Source organism: Lepidochelys olivacea (genome assembly GCF_965140295.1).
Source record: "Lepidochelys olivacea isolate rLepOli2 genome assembly, chromosome: 11".
NCBI lineage: Eukaryota > Metazoa > Chordata > Testudines > Cheloniidae > Lepidochelys > Lepidochelys olivacea.
In genome coordinates this window covers 41,961,837-41,978,180 of record NC_140421.1, presented here as the reverse complement: position 1 = coordinate 41,978,180, position 16,344 = coordinate 41,961,837, and the positions used below count along the sequence as shown (strand labels likewise).

The window sequence follows — 16,344 nt, the reverse complement described above, 5'->3', positions numbered from 1 at the left end:
AGTCCAACAGCTGTTTCTTTTGTTTTCTTAGCTGAAAAAGAGCGAGAGATGGATAGGGGGAGAGAACTTGAGGTGTTTTCTCCCCACTTTTGAAGTTGTCACCCTTTGAAATGCGTTTTCTTGAGGTTTCAGAGTAGCAGCCGTGTTAGTCTGTATTTGCAAAAAGAAAAGGAGTACTTGTGGCACCTTAGAGACTAACCAATTTATTTGAGCATAAGCTTTCGTGAGCTACAGCTCACTTCATCAGATGCATTCAGTGGAAAAATACAGTGGGGAGATTTATATACATAGAGAACATGAAATAATGGGTGTTACCATACACACTGTAATGAGAGTGATCTCTTAAGGTGAGCTGTTACCAGCAGGAGAGCGGGGCGGGGGCGGGGAGAGCCTTTTGTAGTGATAATCAAGGTGGGCCATTTCCAGCAGTTGACAAGAATGTGTGGGGAACAGTGGCGGGTGGGGGAGAATAAACATGGGGAAATAGTTTTACTTTGTGTAATGACCCATCCACTCCCAGTCTCTATTCAAGCCTAAGTTAATTGTATCTAGTTTGCAAATTAATTCCAATTCAGCAGTCTCTTGTTGGAGTCTGTTTTTGAAGTTTTTTTGTTGAAGAATTGCAACTTTTAGGTCTGTAATCGAGTGACCAAAGAGATTGAAGTGTTCTCCGACTGGTTTTTGAATGTTACAATTCTTGATGTCTGATTTGTGCCCATTTATTCTTTTATGTAGAGACTGTCCAGTTTGGCCAATGTACATGGCAGAGAGGCATTGCTGGCATATATCAAATTGGTAGATGTGCAGGTGAATGAGCCTCTGATAGTGTGGCTGATGTGATTAGGCCCTATGATGGTGTACCCTGAATAGATGTGGACACAGTTGGCAACGGGCTTTGTTGCAAGGATAGGTTCCTGGGTTATTGGTTCTGTTGTGTGGTGTGTGGTTGCTGAGGGATATCCCTAGATTCCTGTTGTGAGTTTGTAGTCATGCAGCCTCATGGTGAAAGAGGTTTCATGCTTGTGTTTGCTAAGATGCATATCTATTTGTTCCTGCCCGCCTTCCTTGCCAAAAGAATAGCTGCTTGACTGGTGATTGCCCATCACCTTTGATGACAGCTGGCTTGTCCTTTGTCTTTGAGAAACTGGTTTATCCAGACTTGTTTGATAAATGTATTTCAGACCTAATTTCATCTTATATTTATAACTTTACATGCAATGTTGCAACACACATTTCATCATGATATTATTGACCGGTAAGTTATTAATTTTCAAATAATACCTCACAAGGCATATTTTGTACAAAGATTATTACAATATTGGTTACCATGTGAATACAAGGATGCATTCAGCCCCAGATATACTCAAACATGTAGACATATCTGTATATATACTGTACATGTCATAGGCGTGAATTTGCCATGATAGGATATTTTGTGAGTGTATTCTCTAATTTATACATGACTCTTTTGGTATTCTGTATCATTTAATTGTGTAAAACATTTATGGATTCACTGTCTATGAAGTATACACACAGACACTTTAATAGGAGTTGCGTGGTTACATTTTTTCATGCTGACTTGAATATTCACCCCCATACTGACTTTGTAACCATAACGCCATGCTTCATTGTCCCTTCAGTTCAATATGCCCTGTAGCCACACATTATTTACAACTTTCTCTGATATTTATTAGGATTATTTACCACAGCTGGGCATAGTTCACAACCAGAGGACTCTTCATGGAGTCAACAAGAAGAGAATTATTTGTCACTGTGTGATTTCTACTGTAAGCTAATATTAGAACTGGATTTCTGTTAGTAAGTTAAAATGTAAAAAGAACTTTGAGCCAAGCTTATACCTGGAGCCAGGAATGCAATTCCAATGACTTGCCCCTTCTTATACCAGGTCTGGATTTGTCCTACTTAGGTTTTCTGCAAGTAAATAAAACGAAAGCACATTTTATCTGTGATGCAAATGTGCAGTCACAAATATTGCTTGACTCAAAGCTATCTGTTGATAGCAAAGACAACAGAAAAGATGTATTGAGTCACACAATTGTTGCTGGTTGATGACATTGTCTGCCAGCTTTATAGCTGGTTGAAAGTGAGCCAACACAGGCAGCTCCATTTTTATTTGAATTTGAAACCAGTTTTCACAGCTAATAGGACGTGAAAATTGTATTGTGTCCTGTTGGTACCTTTGCTTTGGTTTGTAGTGGACTGGTTGTTGTTGGCAGGTTTCAAAGTAATCTGAATGGTAATAGACTTTTAAAACTGTGTTAATGTCTTATTTGAGGATTTAATTCTGAAAAATCCAGTTCACTGATGTGGCAGGAAAGCTGCTAATTCAGCAGGACTACATAACTAATACTGCAACTACCAGAGCAGTGCTTAGATTAAAATCCCTACAGATTGTCTGCAATAGTCGAGACAGTGGTTCTCAACTTTTAGGTTACACCCCTCCAGGTGTTCAGCAGCAGTTGTGTGGGAGGGGTAATCACTCAAGCAAAAACCATCTGGACTATTGAGTAGGAAATGCTGATATAAAAGAACTAGCAACAAAGTGAGGCAATGCAGCAAATTGCATGTCCAATCCTGAACAGTGCTGAGGATTGTCAAAACCCATTGAGAGTTAAGAGTGTGTCACACTTTGTGGTTTCCAGACATAACTCACTAACAATATATGAAGTTGAACATGTTAAACCAGAGGAGAGTAAGTAAATCCCTCTTGGCCAAGTTCTGCCCTCAGATGTGAGAGCAGGGTTTTCAGCAGTAGAAGTTATTCATGCTATCAGTGTAAATTCTTGATAGCTGACATTATTTTTATTTATTTCATTGCTAGTTTTATTTCTGTAAATATGCAACTAGTTGGATTGAGACTGGCAAGGCAGAGCCTGAAAGAACAAATCTGACCATCCTGTTTGTCACATATGTTCCTTATTGTTTGGAGAAAGTCTGGCACAACTTAAAAACTATCACGCCAATTCCTGAAAGCCGCATGGTCCAGGTGACAACAACAACAGAATCTTCACTCTGCTGTTTTTCATCAGTTCTGATTTTAAAAAGAACATTTGAATATTTCACAGTTGGTGTGGTAGAACCTCATTGCAATGAAGCAATGGTTTAATGTACAGCATTTTGTAGCTATTCCTTGCATCAAAAAGAAGATGGCACCATTCTTCATCACTCGTTGGTGTTGGGCTGTCATTGGAGGGAGTGCAATATGTGCCTTACCGAAGTCTGTTGCTGGTGTGTTTATTCTCCCAATGCTTGGGACGTTCTTTCTGCTTCAGGCACAGTGACTCTGAGAGCTGATACCAGTGCATGGCCTCTTTCACCTCACTTTACCATGGACAGCTCTTAGAGCCACAAACTAGTCCCCACCCTCTCCAGTTAAGTGTCAAGGCACAAAGACTGATCACTAACACAGCAGGTCCAGTTAAATATAATGGTAATAAAATATCTTATGGAAAACAGATAATGTTGCTCCCAAGAAACTAAGTGTACAGTTCCATGGAACACATAGCACACGCCTGTCTGCAGTCAGGTATGTTCCATGTATGAATCCACAGAAATTGCTGTTTTTGGCTGACTGCAATGGTAGATATATTTACAATCTTTCATCCTTTGTTGGGCATCTGCATTATGACTTTCTATTATCTACCCAAGGATTTTAGAATGTGTATCCTTTGATTTAGGGATGTGCACTACTCCTGATATTTGTCTATGTATGTGAAGGCCTGATTTTCATTCTTATTTGTATTATTTATTTAGTCTGGATTTGCAAGTTCTGTGATATGATCTTTAACACATTATAAAATCCATTAAAATAATGCCAGAGAGCAATAGAGGAGTGTGATGCTGTCACTAATGATAGGCGCTATCCCTGGCATGTGGAAAAGGTCAATTTCCATTGGCTACATCTCAACTGAGCCTGGGATTTAGCAAACAGTTATGCGTGCAGGCAGTGTGACATGTGTAGTACACTAACATGCCCTTGCTTAAAAGCCCCCTTCAGTGAAGTCACTGTTCCTTCTTCCTTTCACCAATACTCTGGAGCTCAGTGATCATTTATTTAATGCTACAATTTTTTCTTGTGTAAATAAATCTTCTTTATCCCCCACTAGCAACCAAATTCCAGTGCAGAGGCTGGCAAATACATGGGAAATCCTCCTGCATGCCATCTAAGAATACCCAGACTAATGTCCAGATAAGTAGTCTTATTACATTGGCAGATGGTCTGAATATTAAATAACAATAGCTGTTTTACCTAAAATAGTTAGATAACCAGGTTTCATGTTGTTTTAATTACATACCACCACAGAATGAAACTTCAGCCAATGGTAAGTTAAAGTATGTCCCATCTTTCCCATCTCTTATTGAGTTTCTAGGATAGTCTCTTGTCAGTCCTATCCATTTGTATTAGTAAATTCTCTCTCTTTGGGCTTTCCACCAGCCTGTCACTCAGTATTAACCAGATCTACTTTTGGACAACAGGGCTGTCTCTCTAATATTAATATAATTCAGATTTGCCCGTTTTTGCACTCCTATCCAATGAATGTTGGGGGACATGAATATCTCCCAAATAGCCAATGTCACTTAAGCACCAAAACTGAATTATGACTCCCTCAATACCTGTGCTGAGTTTGTATAAGTACATATTCCTATAACATACACATTCAATATAAGTGTCTCTAATTTAAAGCTCTACCTTTTACTGCCATTTCCTCTCAGTAATAGTGAAGAAGTGTCGCTTGTCCTGAGCCCAAAGAAGACTGTTATTTCTTAAGAAATAAGATGAAAATGTTGCCCAACCCCTATTTTTGGATTTGGGATTAATGAGATCAATCCTAAATGAAATACTTTGGCGTTTTCAACCCAATTACCAAACATCAATCCACATTATAAACAGCATCACATGGCTCAGTTTGCTGGATTTAGCCAAAAAGCATAGAGCAGAAGTAGGTAGTTGAAGAGAAAAGTCTTTCTATCAGTGTGATGGTAGAGTTCATTCCTTATTTTACAACACCATACCTGACTTACCCTTCTCCATCACTTCACCACCACCACTTAACTGTGAGCTGCTTTTTCAGCACAGGCTGTCCTTACCGCATTATTTAACTAGAATAAACCAAGTAAAGCTTATACAAAGTGTGATTAACACAAGCAGCCATGCAATCATATTACTGTAGCTCATGTGGAATCCCCATCCCTGGAAGCTTTTGAGAATGAGATGGACAAACACCTGTCAGGGACGGTCCTCAGCTCTGTGAGCTCGACTTGATGACTTCTCAAGGTCTCTTCCAGCCCTACATTTCTATGATTTCTGTGTCTTTTCATCCCATATTCTCTAATGTTCAACTGTCATCACGTGCCATGCTTAGGTAGTGAATTCTCTGGGAAGAGAGTTTCCTTGTTTTCCATGTAAGTCACATTTTAAAGAGTCAATATCTATCCCAGAAGATTTAATAGAGATAGAAATGAGCAAGAAATATACCAGATTGTCACCTAGTGTTGCTTCATAACAAGGGGTGCATGTTAGTGTCATTTATGTTCAGTTGTTTTTTCTGTGAAATATCATTGTTTCTCTTCAGCCATCAGTTTCTTAATTAGAAATTTTAATATAATTTGTTCAGTACTATTACAGAATAATGGACATCCCCGACATAAAATATTATTGTATCAGCCTGTCCAGGTTCTCCAGAGTATTTTGCTAATTTGCTTGTTTCTTAACATGATCCCATTTGCAGAACATAATATGAACATTTCCTTTTTGTATCACGTGAGAGTAGTTAGAAAACAGCCCTAAATCTATATTTAGGGTCCAACCCTGCCCTTACCAGATGGGAGCAGAGAAGGAGAGTGGCCCTGGCCATGTTTCTGGAGCTATCCTGTCAGCGCAGGGCAGGATACTACAGGAGGACCTGTGAATGTTGTTCTTTTGGAAAGAAGCAGTGTGCCCTCTCCATACTGCTGACAGCAGCCATTGCACCCTAGCTGACAGACCATGTCTCCTTAGAGCTGTGGTGCTCTGAGCTGGCATTTACTGCTGAATGCCCTTTTCCTTGCCTAACACATCCCCACATCACCGGGCAGGATTTGGCTCTAAGATCACACCACTTAAAGAAATGATGTCCTCTGTGTCAAATATCTATCTGTACAAATCCTGGAAAAATGCTTGGGAGACTCAGAACGTTTATAACAAATGACAGCATTCCTTTTTCAAATGAAAGTCCATTGTTCTGCTCTAGAATCCAGGAGAACTCATTACAGTATGCGAGTGTACCACATTTTAATGGGAAGGAAAAGAAACCAGTGATTTTTGTGATCTGATGCTGCAGTTTGTCAGATGATTCTCTGCTTCTGAGAAGCACAGTTCACTTTCTGCCATCTCTTGTGAGGGCAGCAATTTGTTCCTCATGTTGAGCAATGACCCTTTTTTGGGAAGGGAAATTCTCAAAGAAAAAAACCAGATTATTAAATTCTCATTGAACTAAAAGAATCTGCTGGAGTCATAAGTGGCTTGCTGGCACAGTTCAGAAGCAAGGAAGCCTGCAGTTGGTCAGTTCTACCCCGATCAGTAATGATCATGGCAAACAACAGGAATTGCTATAGAGAGGGCTTCTGGGACATGTGGATAATTAGACCAAAACCCCTATAAATTTTTTAAAAAATGATTTCATGGACATTTTTATATGAAAGCGCAGGTGTTACACTCTGTAATGAGTTTCAGAGCGAGTCAGTATTTTTAAAAAATACTCTCTGGATCAAATGGCTTAGTTGTGAAAAAGAATGGAGAGAAGTAAAAACAAATATTTATGAATAATATACTAGCGATGGGCTCTAGCTGCAAAATTCAAATCTGGTCCGAGCTTTTGAACACCACAAAGTTATGTTGTATTTGGATCCAGGTTTTTGATTCAGGTACCCCAGACATGTACAGTAGAGTTGCATCCCTTACACCCATTTAATGTTAAGTGTTCATATTTTTCTTTGAACAGAAACTATTAATCCTAATTTTATTTTTAATTTTGTAATAAAATACTACAAGTTTATTCATATAGGCCCTGATCCAAAGCCAATGGAAGTCCTCTGTTGACTTCAATGAGCTGTGGCATAGGCCCTAATCATTAGCATTTCCGTATTATATTTTTGAAGCAGCTATTGGGGGAAGAGTGGTCTGCTGGTTAGTGCAAGGACTGCGTGTCAGGATTCCTGAGTTATATTCCCAACGCTTTGCCTCTGAGGTGCTTCTATTTATCTATCTATAAAGTAGTTATAATTACCTCATGGTGATGTTGTGAGATTTAATGTTTGTAAAGATTTCTTTGATGTCTCAATAAAAGGTGTGAGAGAACTGGAAATTATTATTATTATTAATTTTAAATTAATAATAATTTCAAAAAATCTGTGGACTTCAACAAAGCCTCTGACCTGCTCTCTTTATTGTAGACTTTGTGATTTTTACTGGATTGTCTTCTGACACCAGAGAATACTCCCCAGACTCTCCTCATGAACTCTATGAAATACATTTTGCATTTGCAAGCATCCAGCCTTTCAGTGGAGTTCTCTTCCAGGATCAGGTGAGTGACTGAACCCAAAGAAGGATAAAATATTTCTGTAATTGCTTCATTTTTGAAATTCTTACAAGTTCTTCATGTCATATGCACATTTCATTACTCAGGACTGCAAGCTACAAAAGACATAGTTTCAACTCGGTTACAAGGGACATATTATTTAAAAATAAGTGCTGGAGACTGAATCTCTTGTGTACATCTTAACAATGAAATAAATGGTGTCTGTTTGCAATGTTTAAGTTTCATTTAGCCAGCATTACAATAAATATTAAACCTACGTTATACATTGAAAAGTAACTTTAATCTGATAATAGCTTCCTTTCTCCCCTCTGTATGTCCTTTCCCGTGGGCACACCATCCTACCTAGACTCTTCAATTCTCCTCACAGCTCAGTGTCTTCTTTGCTGAGTGCCAGCTGTGATCATATGTTTTGTGGTGCTAGACCTGACCACTGGGAACTGGCCTGAACTGACCAACTCATTTCTCATGCCATAGACCAACCAATAGCTGGCAGGTGTTAACATCTTTTTTGTTACGGCTAACTACCATTTTAGGGATATTTACTTCAGATTCCTCAGCCGGACTTTCAAATAACCAAAGGAGATATTACACCCATTTTGTTTAATGAGTCTAGATAGAGCATGCTGAGGCCAGATTTTGAGAGTTTAATAAGTGATATAAATTTTCATGTTTTATGTAACTTGGTATCAAGTCTTAATTCTTTGATTTAAGGAACTCTTTTGTAACATGGGACACAATAGTGAGTGGAGCTAAATTTGAACCAGAAACCAAGGAATGGAAGGGTTCACATGCAGGCACCAACTTGCTAAGCCATCCAGTCTCCCTTTGTTCGTTTGCTATAATTCTCATGTAATTTTGTGCTTTGGGGTTTTTGTTTGAAATGATAAATGAGAAAATATTATGGAAAAAGCTATATTCTTGCAGAATTATACTATAGCTGAAAGCAGGATGCACAGGAGACTTCAAAATTTAAAAAAAAGTCTGATCTCATGAGTGCTGTTAGCCAATTTTCAGAGGATAGTTGTTCAGATGAGTTTTGGGGAAGTATTGGGAAAGCACTGGATGTGGAGATGAGCCCATGAACCTTTTCAGATACCTCTATTGCTGTTGTAGAGTAGAAATATATAAGGACTAGCCATGTCTCTTGATATTTTTTGTCTTTCTTGGTTTTTGTTTTTTTCCCCAGCTAATTGATCACCACATGGAGTTTAGCAGGTGGTGGATCAAAGAAATGAGAACAATAAAATTTCCTTCCCAAGGGACAATTTTTGATTACTTCATTGACCCTGATACAAAGAAATTTACTCTCTGGGCTGAAAAAAATTCCAGACATTGAAATGGAACCAGATGTCCCTCTCTAGGTATGATCTACTGTAATTAAGTAATAAGAGAAACTGCATATATCTGGACAGTAGTTGTATGATTCTGGTGTGATTCTGTGTGATTGAAAGGCAGAAAGTTGAAGTTCAAGTGACATTAATCACCCAAGTAGCTCTGTAATCACTAGAAATACAGTGCACATAGAGATGTATGGCTATTAAGAAACAGCATTTACAAGTGTACAGTATATTTAATGAGTTGTGAATGACACCACAGCCAGCCTGAATCTAACTTTCTAAAATCGTATTAATACTTTATATTCATGTGCCATTTTTGTGTAGAAGGATCCTATTGAGCTTTTGCTCAATTAGTACTGAAATGCAGCCATCTCTGGGATGGAAAGCAGCAGCCATTCTGCATGATTAAAGATAATTTCTCCATTTGATTTTAGAGGAGTGGGAAATATGTGGTAGGCAATATATAGTTGTTCAAGCTAGAATTTGGACACTGAACACAAATAGAACTAATTTCCCATGTGAAAAATGGCACCTTTTCAACACATTGTACTATAGCATTGTGCTGGAGTATTGGTTTCGCATCTTGGAGGGAAAAACGTAATCCTCAACATCCCTTTCTGCAGATCCTAGGTTTTTCTGAGTGTCTTCCATCTAAGCACTTAATTGTCCTGACCCTCCTTAGTTTGATAGCTGACAACCTCAGAGCTCTAAATAATATGGCCTGGCATCAGAAAGGTAACACTAACACACGGAACAAATAGTATGTGGTGCATAGGCAACACAGTTTAAGCTTTGAAATATAATTTCTTAGCATTTACTAGTTTTTTTCCAGTTTCATGAGCTAGGTTGTCCCTGGCCCTTATATCGATGTGCAAGAGGGGAGTGGGAGGGAAAGAGTGCAGGGAGCCTTCCTAAGCACCCTTTTGTGCAAGGACCAGGCACAATCACAGTCTGTGTGTTTGGAAGATTACAGGGACTGCTCTCTCCCGACTCCTCCACCTCCATTGATTCACCTTGCCTGCAAAACGGGCAGGGAGAAGTAAATCTATGGGACACATACTGGGATGGCTGTCAGACATTGTCTCAACTGCAGTTTCCTCTCCCCAGCCCCATTCTCTTCTCCGAGCACACAGCCCACAACTGATGGCGTGTGGGACTTTGGGTGACTGTGATGGGTTGTCTATAGGGTTATCATCCCTCCAGGATTGGCCTGGAGACCCCAGGAATTAAAGATTAATCTTGAATTCAAGATTGTCATGTGATGAAAATCTCCAGGAATACTACCAACCAAAACTGGCAACCCTAGCTGTTTACCCCACACAGGTGAACAAAGGAGTCTGAGAGCTCAATTAGCCCACTTCGCTGCATCTGGAGGGTGCATCAAGCTCAATTTGTGGTTAGACCCCATTGAGCAGGAGCTGGATCAACTTAATAAAAGAAGGCAGTGAAAGCTACAGAAGGTCCCAAAATAGAAAAACCCAGGAAAGAGGAGGTAGGCAGTTCCCTTTCTCTGGGAAGAGTCTGAGGAAGGCAGACTGAAGAAGGCTACAGGGTAGGAATTATTCCCTGTGTTGGGCCCTGAAAAGGCACAGAGAGGCAGTCCTGAGGGGTCGACATTCCTGGAGAGAAAGGAGAAGCTGGGAGGACATAGGGAGAAACCAGAAGAGAGGCTGTGTTAAGCACAAGATTCAAGGAAGCAGCACAAGGGGCTCAGGGGTAGAAAGTAGCCCAGGGAAATAGCAACGTGTTTGAAGGAGCTGCCCTAGCTGCTCAATAAAGGGTCCCTGGGCCAGAACCTGGAGCAGAGAGTGGGGCAGTGTTCCCCATCCAGGCACAAGGAAAGGTTCAAGCCTGATGTAAGGACTATTTAGGCTAAAGACTGAGCCTAAACTTTGGGCCAAGGGATAGCTCCAAAGGTGGCAGAAAACCTCTTTTGTAGTAAGACTTTTTTGACTTTGAGTTGTAATTTTTTTTAACCTCAGAAGGCATGGAATTAAAACATGACCTGGCCAGAGGGCCAAGTCACTAGAAGAGGGGCCATTAGTGAAGAGTGCTAGACAAAGACAGCCAGCTAGACCAGTGATTCTCAAATTTTGGATTGGTGACCCCTTTCACATAGCAAGCCTCTGAGCGTGACCCCTCCATATCAATTAAGAACACTTTTAAATATATTTAATGCCATTATAAATGCTGGAGGCAAAGCCGGGTTTGGAGTGGAGGCTGATAGATCACGACCCCCCCATGTAAGAACCTTTTGACCCCCGAGGGGTCTCAACCCCAGTTTGAGATACCCTGTGCTAGACTGTGTCCAGCCATAAGGTGGTGCGCAAGCAGTGAGTCTACTCTTCCTCAGGAACCCGTTAGGTATGTCTATACTGCATTTTGGACTGAGCTGGCTCGAACCTCCCAGTCTAGGTCAACCTACTTGGGATAGTGGGACTCATGCTAGCTCTTGAAAAACAGCTCTATAGTTTGCTAGCTAATCAGGGCACCTGAGTTTAAAAAGGACCTCACTTCAGTTTGTGGCGTGCATGCGAGGAGCTGGGGAGCAAGAGGCACTAGGAGCTGAGAGTGAGAAGGCATACTGCTGGATGACTGAGGAGTACAAGCATTATCAGACACCAGGAGAAGGTTCCTGTGGTGAGTATAAAGAAGGTGTTGGGAGGATGCCATGGGGAAGTAGCCCAGGGAATTGTAGCTGTTGTGCAGCTGTTCCAGGAGGCACTCTAAACAGCTGCAGTCCACAGGGCCCTGGGCTGGAACCCGAAGTAGAGGGCAGGCCCGGGTTCCCCCCAAGCCTCCCAACTCCTGATCAGACATAGGAGGAGTTGACCTGGACTGTGGGTTCCACCAGAGGGGAAGGTCTGGGCTGTTCCCCGACCCACATGCTGGGTCAGCAGAGACTGCAGGGATTGTTCTCCTTCCTTTTCCCCATGCTGGCCGGTGATGAGGTTATCTGAGTAAAACAGCAGATTTGAGCCATGTAAGTGGCCAAACTGAGGACTGTCATGAATCTCTGAAGCGAGAAAATCCTCCAATAAGCACGGGACCCACCAAGGTAGAGGGGGAACTTTGTCAAAACTGGTGTTAGTGGTGGGATCTGGTGTGCACAGCGCGGCGGAAGAAGGAGGGTGTTAAAAAAAAAAAAAGTGGGTTTATTTTTTTTCACCACAACGGAGGATGTAGTGCGGGCATTGATACAAGCCATGGCTGCCCAACAGGAGGCAGTACGGTTGCAGCATGAGACTAATCCCTTGTTGATTGACCAGGCTGCTCAAGACCGTGCTATGTTGTGTGAACTGGTAAACCAAGTGAAGGCCCTTACGGAGATGAACCGTGGCCATGTATGGAATATACAGACCAGCAATTGCCTGCAGAAAATGACGGGGAAGGACGACATATAGGCATATCTCCTTGTCTTTGAGAGGACAGCCCTATGGGAGGCCTGGCCTCGAGATCAGTGATCTGGCATCCTCACCCCATTCCTGTGTGAGGAGGCCCAAAAGGCCTACTATGATCTGCCTGAAGAGGCTGCAGCAGACTTCCCGAAGCTGAAAGCAGAGATCCTGGCCAGATCTGGGGTAATGACCGCAGTGCGGGCCCAGCGGTATCACGTGTGAAGGTACCAGGAAGACAAAACCAATTGTATGACCTCATCCATCTTGCATGAAAATGGTTGCGAACTGAGTCCCGGAGTCCGGAAGAGATACTAGAGGTTCTGTTCATTGACTGATACATGAGGGGACTACTGCTAGACCTTTGCGCATGGGTAAGCCAGAACGAACCCTCCACTTATGACGAGGTTGTCGCTCTGGTGGAGAGGCGAAGGGCAGCGAGGGAGCTGACCCGATCAGTTAAGGAAGAGGCACCCTGGGTTAAACTAGCAGCACCAAGCCCTAGAGCTCAGGTGACTGGGCCACCAGGAGGGCCCAGGTGAAAAAAGAGAGGGGCTGAAGGCCCACCAGAGGCCACAAAGAGTTGGAGCACTGAGGGGGAAGAAGATCGTGATGTTAGACTGCCCAAACTAAGAGACCGGGGGGCGCCTAGGGCTCCATACAGATGTTATGCCCACGGGGAGTTGGTGACACGTAGCTGCACAATGTCCCAATGCTGAGGAGCCTATGCAGTGTAACTTGGGGAACTGGGCAGACCCATGCTCCCTAATCCACTTTGTGGGGGGTCTCACTAACCCCACATATGTACACCAGACCAGTGAAACTAAATGGGGTAGAGACTATGGCACTGGTTGATTCGGGGAGTGCTATCACGCTTGTCTCGGGGAGGCTTGTGAAGCATAGTCAATTGCTGTAGGCTAAACGTACGGGGATAACGTGTCCATGGGACAGTCAGTTACTACCCCAGCATCCCAGTAAAAATTGAGATCCAAGGGAACACTACTGAGGTAGCAGCAGGTGTAGTCCCTAAACTCCCATACCCATTGCTCATAGGGAGGGACTTCCCAGGGTTTGGAGACTTACTCTCAGTAGGGGGATTGGAGAAAGAGGGGAACCCTGAAATTAGTGAGGCATCCACAGTGGACTGTCAACCCCCAATCTTCTCTGAGATATCCCCAGATTTGTTCTCCACTCCCAGACAGGGTAGAAAGACGAAAAGGGAAAGAAGGGCAGCTAAGGCCTTAGGAACCCAAATACTGACCCAAAGCCAGAGGGTCACTCTTGTAGGTAGGCAGACCTGAGCAGCTGAACAGGAGGCCACCCAGGAGAGAGAAGCACCCGAGTCTGACCCATACCCTAACGCCTCTGAACCAGTAGAGGCAACAGAGACTGGCCCCCTAGAACTTGGACAGACCAGCCCCGGGAGAGGAAATTTTGGATGGGACCAGGCTGAAGACCCAAGGTATGACAACATTAGGAAAGAGGTGACCGAAATAGATGGAGTTCCCGTGGAAGAGAAAACCCAGGGACCAGGACCCTACTTCATAATGAAGAAGCTTTGCACCAGTACAGGGGCAGAAGGTACAGCAGATCCTAGCACCTCAAAAACACCAGAATGCTGTATTAAGTCTTGCCCATAGTAATCTTTTTGGGGAGCATTTGAGGGTAGAGAAGACCCTGGCACAGGTCCTACGACAGTTCTTCTGGCCCGGAGTACATGAAGAAGTGCGGAGGTACTGTGCATCCTGCCCAGAGTGTCAGTTGCACAGTCCCAGTCCCTGTCCCCGCTTGAGGGCACCTTTAGTAGCCCTTCCCATCATAGAGGTCCCCTTCGAGTGAATAGCCATGGACCTAGTGGGACCCCTGGAGAAGACGGCTTGGGTCCACCAATATATACTTGTTGTTTTGGACTATGCTACTCGCTATCCAGAAACCATCCCCCTGCGGAACACAGCCTCTAAAATGATAGCCAAAGAGCTTGTGGGGATCTTTGCCCAAGTGGGGCTACAGAAAGAGATATTAACAGACCAAGGAACTCCATTTATGTTAAAGCTAATGAAGGACCTCTGTACGCTGCTCCATATACATACCCTGAGAACTTCAGTCTATCATCCACAAATTGACGGGCTGGTAGAAAGGTTTAACCAAACCCTCAAGGCTATGATAAGGAAGGTGGTAAGTCGGGTCGGGAAGGACTGGGACACCCTACTACCTTACTTTATGTTCGCTATCCAGGAGGTACCTCAGGCCTCAACTGGGTTTTCCCTCTTCGAGTTATTATATGGGTGCCACCCCTGTGGCATGCTAGATATCGCCAAAGAGATCTGGGAAAAGAAACCCAATGAGGGGAGAAATATAATAGAACATGTATTGCAGATGTGAGACCGGATAGCCTGAGTCACCCCTATTGTACGGGAACATTTGGAAAAGGCACAGGAGGCCCAGTGAACCCATTACAATCGCCAGGCAAAAGTCCGACAGTTCCAACCAGGGGATTGGATGATGGTGTTGGTGCCCACGGCAGAAAGCAAGCTTCTGGCCCAATGGCAGGGGCCCTATGAGGTGGTTGAACCCATGGGGGAAATAGCCTACAAGGTGTGGCAGCCAGGACGCCGGAACAAGAACAGATTTATCACATTAACCTCTTGAAATCTTGGCACCAGTGAGAGGCATGTGTGGTGGCCCAAGAGGCCCCAATCCAGGGAAATAACCTACATGAGCAGATCAGGATATCCCCTGATCTGACACCAAACCAGAAGAAGGAGGTAACTGAGATGATCAACCGGTACCAGGACGTGTTTTCAATCAAACCAGGCCGGACCACCGAAGCATATCACCACATTATCACAGACCCTGGTATCCTACTCCTAGTACGAGCTCTTCATCAGCCACATTATGAGGTAAAAACAATGAGGATTTAATCAGATCTGACAGGAAGTCGGCCAAAAAAATTCAAAATTATCAAGAAGACTATTTGAAATATGGATTGACATCCACTATCGTTAACGATGAATCTCACCCTAAGTGTATATTGTGCCTTGAGATATTAGCTAATGATAGTATGAAGCCATCACGATTAGCAAGACATTTAAAAACTAAGCATCCAGAACATGAAGACAAACCTCTACAATTTTTTCAGCAATGTTTAAAGTCATGCGATACTCAATCCAGTACTTTACAAAATTTCATTAAATTTAATGATAAATGTTTAGAGGCCTCTTATGAGGTTTCTTACTTAATAGCAAAAGACAAAAAGCCGCATACCATTGGGAAACACTTGTTCTTCCTGCCGTGGTAAAAATGGTTGAAATAATACATGGAAAACAATATGGCGACAAACTAAAATGCATTCCTTTGTCAGCAGATACTGATGGAAGATGCATAGAAAACATTGCTGAAGATTTGAAGAAAGAAGTATTAGAATGAATTACGCAGTGCGGGAGGTTTACTACACAGTTGGATGAAAGTACAGCTGTTTCTAACGTGTCTCAGCTTATGGTATTTGCTAGATTCTGTTTCAATAATCAAATACACGAAGAACTACTTTTTTGTGAGCCACTAAAGGACAGATATACCGGAGAAGATATATTCTCAACAGTAAATGACTTCTTTAATAAAAACAATGTTTTATGGAAAAACTGTGTAAGTGTAACCACTGATGGAGCGGCTGCTTCAACTGGAATAAAGAAAGGATTCTGAGGTAAGGTTACAGAGATAGCACCACACGTAAAATTCATTCACTTCATCATTCATAGGCAAGCTATTGCAGCAAAGAAGTTGGAGCCAGAAGTGCACAAAGTGCTATAGGATATCATCGATTTGGTTAATTTTATAAAAACAAGACCTTTAAATAGTAGAATCTTTACAATACTTTGTAATGAGATGGGGAGTGACCATGATAATCTTTTGTACCACACATAGGTTCGCTGGTTATCTCGTGGCAAAGTGCTTAAAAGAGTTGTCAAACTTAAAGATGAGTTGCGCATTTTTCTTTTACAAAAAGACAAATTTGCT

General features: G+C 42.4%; 1 pseudogene across 1 annotated transcript in view; it reads left to right on the top strand.

Moving 5' to 3' along the window:
- LOC311528133 (dynein axonemal heavy chain 11-like) overlaps nt 1–16,344 on the top strand; it is a 185,123-nt pseudogene that overhangs the window by 30,872 nt on the left and 137,907 nt on the right. Inside the window, exons 7-9 of the transcript in view lie at nt 2,869–3,007; nt 7,453–7,583; nt 8,785–8,959. The product of the transcript in view is annotated as a dynein axonemal heavy chain 11-like (transcript). The remainder of the gene's footprint in view (nt 1–2,868; nt 3,008–7,452; nt 7,584–8,784; nt 8,960–16,344) is intronic.